Here is a 6,969-nt window from a genome sequence, read left to right on the forward strand (position 1 = left end):
TAAATTTATTCTGCAGAATCGGTAAAGGACTGAAAATAGAAGAAAGGAGGCAAGGTATTTCTCCCTGGAGATAAGCATCTTATCTGAAGACCACTTGACAATTCCACATCCCCTGGCCCTTTGTCACATTCCTGAAAAATCCTTAACAGCCTATAAAACCCCAGACCCTGAACCCTTAGGTGCTCCTCCTCTCTGAGAATGCCTGCACTTTTTTCTCTTTAAGTGCATAAGTTTAAATAAAGCTTTCTCACTGCTCAACTTAACTGCGTTTGTCTCTGTGCCTTTCCAGTGGTAAGCATCTTCGTTTCTTTACTATTTCATTCTATTTCCAAGTCTCCACTTTGTCTCCCTTTATTTCTGGTAAGTACGGGGGGGGGGGGGGTTGGGGGAGGGACTGCTGAGAGCTCAGGCTTGGTCCTGCGAGTTCCCATCGCCTAGGCCACCTAGAGGGAACTCCAGCTGCAGGAGCCTGCCTGAAAATCTCCTTTCTTTGGGGTGTTTTCAGAATATAATCTTACTCCATCCCGTGCCCCATGGCTCCCTGAATCCTGGGGCGGGAGGGCATAGCCCCCATGCCATACAGATCCAGGCGGACATGGGATGCTAAGTGACCCTGGCTTCAGGAGCCGGTGGGGGAGACTGCCCTATGCTGAGAAGGTCAGCAAGCCCCCACTCCATCCCTCTGCCCTTTCCTGCCCTCAGCTGTCTGCAAGGCCGCTGCCATTCATTACTACTCTCACTCTAATGAATCCCTTCTTTACCTACACTCGTCGGACCTGCTGGAGAATTCTTTCTCATTCAGAGTCAAGAACCCTCCCCCGCCCAGGTTGAAGTTTCACCTGGTGCACAGGGAGAGTCCTCCAGATGCAGCTGCCCGGCAGCAGAGGCACAAAGTCAGGGCAAGCGCAGAGCTGTGTCTTGCCTGCTCTTGCTGCTTTCTAGCCCTGGAGGAACCAGTAAAGTCCCTTTAGGGAAATTGTTTTGTTTGGATACAATGTTGGGAGGTCACATGACCCCAAAACAAGTTAAAAATGGTAGCTGCTCCCTTGTCTGGAGGTCAGCCAAGCTGGTGAACCCTTTGCCTCAACTCGCAGAAGTCCTCCTGGCTGGAAGCTTGCAAAATTTGATTATTGGGTGGAAGACTTTATTTCACCAACATATATTGATGAGCATTAAGGAAGAAGATTAAGGTCGGGTAAAAATGAAAGCCCTCTGCTCTTTTCGTGTTCTCCACCATGGCACAGGATCAAGGTGAAAAGGAGAATCCCATGCGGAACTTCACATCCACAAACTCCACCTCAACATCTGTTCTGGGGAGAGTGGGGACAGACCCACCCGGACAGCCAAGGTGCTGGAGCAGCTCACAGGCCAGACCCCTGTGTTTCCAAAAGTTAGATACACTGTGAGTTCTTCACCATCAGGAGAAATGAAAAGATTGCCGTCCCCTGCACAGTCTGAGGGGCCATGGCAGAAGAAGTCCTGGAAAAGGGTCTGTAGGTGCAGGAGTATGAGTTAAGAAAAATTAACTTCTCTTTTACTGGTAACTTTGGTTTTGGGGATCCAGGAACACCTTGATCTGGAGATCAAATATGCCCCAAGCATTGGTATCTGCAGCCTGGACTTCTGTGTAGTACTGGGCAGGCCAGGTTTCAGCATCGCAGACAAGCAGCACAGGACAGGCTGTGCCGGGGCCAACACAGAATCAGCAAAGAAGAGGCCAGGTGCTGGTTCCAGCAGTATGACGGGATCATCCTTCCTGGCAAGTAAATTCCCGTTTGTATCCAAAAGGCCAATAAAAAGTTTTGAGTCAAGAAAAGAAAAGAAAGCCCTTCTTTTGCTAATGAGAGACATCTGTTTATTCTTTTTTTGGTAAATGTGCATTTGCTTAACAGGCACTTTTTTGTTTTAAGTGCCAAGCAGGGGTACCACACTTTGGGAAATTTATCCAAGTCCTGGCCATTTTTACATTAAACACCTATTTAGTGAAGCTGCTGCCGTTTCCTAGGGGAGAAGACTGAGGGATTGAGGAGCAGGTTTCGGAGAAAAGGTTGGAATTAAGGGCTTAGAAAGGAAGGTCTCCACAGAAATGGGTTCTGCCCTAGCAGCTCCAGAAAGAATGCAGTCCTGTTGGCACTGTGATTTCTGGCTTCAGACATCCAGGAATGTAAAACAGTTTCTTTGGTTTTTTTTTTTTAAATGCTCTGCTGAGTTTATGATGATTCCTTACAGCAGCAATGGGAAATGAATTCAGTGCCTAACCACAAGGCTCCCTGGACGAGAGAGCAAACTCCGTATTTACATCGCTGGTGGGCAGGAGGACCAGGAGTGCAGCCATTAGCAGCCCCTCTGTGGAACAGGACAATAAGGACACTACAGCTCATTTCCACAGGATGCCTGCATGACCAGGGGCAGTCCCAGCACTTTGCCTACAGAGGCTCCCTTTGTCTTCACCACAGATGTGAGGCAGGCATGACCATCCCATTTGACAAATTAACAAACAGAGGCCCAGAGACTCCAGCACGTGGCTCCAGGTCCCACGGCCGGCAGGCGGGGAGGCAGTAGTTCTGACCCACATTGTCTGGCTCCCGATCCCATGACCTTAACCATGGCCCTCAGTGGTTTCTTCTAGGAAACTGGGTTTTGACTATAAAATTTAGGAGCCCATTTGAATGAGTATAAAGTCTGAATTATAGGAAATGTACAAATTAATGTACCTTGTGCATTTTTGATGTCTACTCTGAGCTAACATCACGATTTAATAATGATATCCAAGGAGAGGACTTCAGAATGCCTGTTGGGAGAAACAATAAGCAGAACCTTTTGTTTTTGTAGTTATTATTATCATTATTGCTGTCATTTATATACAAATAATATGCCATTTAAAAAAATGCTTCCATCTTAATTTGAATATCCACAATCCTCTTTATTTCCTGGACCAGCCAGCCCTTTCATCTTGGACAATATATAGGCATTTTTGATCCCAAATTAAACTAATTGTTCCCAGATTCTGAATAAATCATGGAGTTCTACTGATTTTGAAAAATTACTGATGATTGCTGGCTTGAGGTGTGGCATGTCGAGTATGGATTATTTGGACTACCTGCAAATGGCTTTGCAAACATTTTTGAAAGATATTACTGCTCCTAGTTATAAATAATTCTTCTATCACTATGTTGAAATCTGTTTAATGTTTAGTTGCATTGGAACTATCTGAATAACTTTGTGTCAAATTAAACTATCAATATCTGACCCAGTCTCCTTAAGATTAGAACCTTAACATAGCCCTCCTTTCCTTCCTTAACAATTTCAACACCTGACACAGAGGTAGCCTGGCAGTGGTTTGGGATGCATCATTCCTTGCTTTTGCTTTTTTGCTGGGCATTTTCATTCATAGGGATGGAACGGTGGTGCTCTTTGGGACTGGTTTTCAGAGTGCGCCCAGAATGCCTCACTCTGTACTGCTTTCCCCCAGGCTGAGTGGTGCTGAGAACACAGCAGCACCCTCACCATGGTGTACCTTTCCCCCAGTTGACCACCCTTCCCTGCTCTGCCATTTGTTTGAGAACCTGGTGTCACAGGTTGGGTCTCCCTTCCCCTCCTGACTTCTTTATCCCAGGACAGGGAGCAGGGGTTCTCCGGAGCCTAAGAGAAGGTGCAGCCTCTGTAAAACCCCTCCCAGCCCTCTGAGGAGGCTGGGACCTCCAAGGAGGCTGTGGCTGTCAAGTCTGAGCAAAGACCTGACTTCAATATCCAAAGTTCACATGCAATTCCCTGTCCCATTGCCAAGAAGCCACCATTTGGCTCATACAATTGAGTTGGCCTTTCATAGAATTTCACCAGTTAATTACTATGGTGCCGAGATGTCAGCTCTGTGTTTGTCTTTGGTGAAAGCTTGTCTGGGTTCAAGGAAGACAGGCAACTTTCTGGGCTCTGGGGTGACCTCAGGTGGTTGGGCAAACACACCACCTTCCCTAATCACCTCTGTACATCTTACAAATAACCTACCAAATTTGCTGGAAGCCATCTGTTGAGCTTCGAAAAAAAAGTAACATCCTAGCAGGAAGATCTTATTTCTGGGCTTCAAAAACCAATGAAGATGAATCCTGCCCTATCCTTGCTCCCTGGATTCTAGAGCAAGCATGAACTCTTTGGGAAATTCGGTTTTTCAGGCCAGTTCCTCACTATCATCAAAGAATCTGGGCTAAATAAGTGTGTGTTAATCAGCTGGGAATTTGGAATACTTTCTTTACACTTGGGATTTAGGGACACTGGCTCTCTGTTATTTTCCCCACAACTGAATTGTAGTTTGTTTTGCTGATTCCAGTTAAAATAATTACTTTAAGATGATTAATAAGCACCCATTATGTACCTGGCTTCATGTTTGGTGCTAGGGATTCCGAGTCAAGGCTTGGTCCCCCCATGCTCACGGTGAAGAGCATGCACACATCAGTGAAGAGATGACCGCGTAGAGAAGGATTTCTCCTTCCAGGCTCAATGAGGTAAGACGGCATGTTTGATAAATTAGCCAGTCTTGATGTGACAAGATGTCCTCAAGTCCCAGTAGGCTGTCAACCAGCAGGACCATTGCCATTGGCTTTTCTTGCCCATTTGTCATTGCTTGTAATTAATTGCAGCTCTAAGAACTGAGGCATCCATTATAGAGATAATAACTAACAGAAACCTTTTTTTGTTGGGTTCTTTGTTTTTGTGAATTTCCTTCTCTTCCCTTCCACCAGAGAGCTCCTGGGATGGGTCTTTGTGTGCAAAACTATCATTCTTAGGTCTTTCAAGCTACTTTTCCTCCTGTGCCCCACAACATTTTTACTTATTGATTATTGTCTATTGTTTAAGTACAAAAAGAGACGATTAGGTGAACACTGACCTTGGCATGGGCAGAATATTAATTATCTTTGGATAAAGGCCAGAATGCCTTCAGGTGTCGTCAAAGGAACAGCGGGTTTACTTGCAAATGCAAAGTTGTGCATAAAAAACGGGAAGACATTTTCCACTGTTGAACCACATAGCTGGAACAGGGACAGTTCTGGAGGATGGCTTTTGTAGACCCAGCTCTCTGCTGCAGACCGAGGAAGACCCTAGCCCTAATTTTCTTGTGAATTGTGGCTTTTACATGAAGTTGATTGTTCTCAAAAAGTCACTGTATTTGATCCTTGAAGAGAATCACTAAGAAGGTTACATAAAGTAAGATATAACTCACTTCCAGGTGTTACCGCAGCCAACAGGAAAGCCGGAGCAAGTTGCTTTCCTTCTCTGGACATCATTTGCCCTCATTGGTAAAACGACAAGGCTGGGCAAGACCCAGGGTCCTGAGTGTTTAGTGTGAAATACACAGGAAGTGGTGTCCTGGTCAAACCAAAGCCTTCTGCAGTCATTGCTGGGAGACCATGCCATCTCTGTCCCTTACTGGATTTTCACAAGGTGTGACAAAATAGTAATCATTCTGAAAAGAGAAACCTGTTTAAATTTGCCCAATTCTTCATCTATTCATCTACTCCTTTCTCAGATATTTGCTGGTCATATAAAAAGGAAGGTGTGAATAAAATACATGCCTACAATATAGTTATTCAGATTTGAGCTTCCCGTGCTCATCTGAGCCAAAAATTGTCACTGCTCTGGATTGGCCAGGCCTCCATCACCAATGCTAACTCTAAAAGGGTGGTCTTGTCTGCAAACAGTGGTCACAGTGGAGTTGGGTGGCTAGGACAGGTCACAGAAAGGCATTGTTTTGCAGAAATTATTAAAAGGATTTTAATAAACAACTTAGCCACCTGAAATGGGATGGAAGAACCATTCTTACTGGTAGAATACATGATACATTTTTTTTTAAATAAAAAGTATACACAGTGGTTCAAAAGTCCCCCTTCCACTCACCCTGTCCCCTACTCACTCCCCTCCCCCTTGCTAACCACTAGTCACCTCTCAGTATCTATGAATCTAGTGCTGTTTTGTTCCTTATGTTTTGCTTTGTTTTTTTATTCCACCAATAAGTGAAATCATATGGTATTTGTCTTTCTCCGCCTGGCTTATTTCACTGAGCATAATACCGTCCAGCTCCATCTATGTTGTTGCAAATGGTAAGATTTCTTTTCTTTTAATGGCTGAATAATATTCTACTGTGTATATGTACCACCTCTTCTTTATCCATTCATCTACTGACGGACACTTAGGTTGCTTCTGTATCTTGGCTATTGCAAACAGTGCAGCAATAAACATAGGGGTGCATATATCTTTTTGAATAAGGGATTTCATTTTCTTTGGGTAAATTCCTAGGGGTGGAATTACTGGGTCAAATGGTATTTCTATTTTTAGTTTTTTTAGGAACCTGCATATTGTTTTCCATAATGACTGAACTAATTTACATTCCCACCAACAGTGTAGGAGGGTTCCCATTTCTCCATATCCTTGCCAGCATTTGTTACTTCTTATCTTTTGTATAGTGGCCAACCTAACTGGTGTGAGGTGATATCTCATTGTGGTTTTAATTTGCATTTCCCTAATGATTAGTGATGCGGAGCATCTTTTCATGAGCCTGTTGGCCATTTGTATTTCTTCTTTGGAGAAGTGTCTGTTCAGGTTCTCTGCCCTTTTTTTGATTGGGTTATTTGTTTTTTGGGTATTGAGACATGAGTTCTTTATATATTTTGGATGTTAACCCTTTGTCAGATGAGTTATTTATGAATATATTTTCCCAACATGATACACTTTTTCCTAATAACTACCATTCACTTAATAACAAATTTGAAAAAAAATGATGTCGATTAAAAATGGTAGCCAAACCTGATAAATTAGAATTCTTTTTTAAATGCTGTCTCCAGCAGTAGCTCTGGGCACAAATAGTCCTTTCAATCACTTTTTCCACCTTTGGGATTGGAAAAAATGATCTCTTTACCCCAGTTTTGGTGACCATGTCCTTCTAAGCTGAAATCCTAATTTTAGATGTCCCCTGAATGA

The 6,969-nt window shown here is 43.7% G+C and overlaps 1 pseudogene; it reads left to right on the forward strand.

Annotated features, from left to right (window-relative positions):
* The first annotated feature begins 1,235 nt into the window (after positions 1–1,235).
* On the forward strand, positions 1,236–1,767 carry LOC108389712 (large ribosomal subunit protein uL5-like; annotated as a pseudogene).
* The last annotated feature ends 5,202 nt before the right edge of the window (positions 1,768–6,969 follow it).

Source organism: Manis javanica, chromosome 15 (genome assembly GCF_040802235.1).
Source record: "Manis javanica isolate MJ-LG chromosome 15, MJ_LKY, whole genome shotgun sequence".
Taxonomy (NCBI): domain Eukaryota; kingdom Metazoa; phylum Chordata; class Mammalia; order Pholidota; family Manidae; genus Manis; species Manis javanica.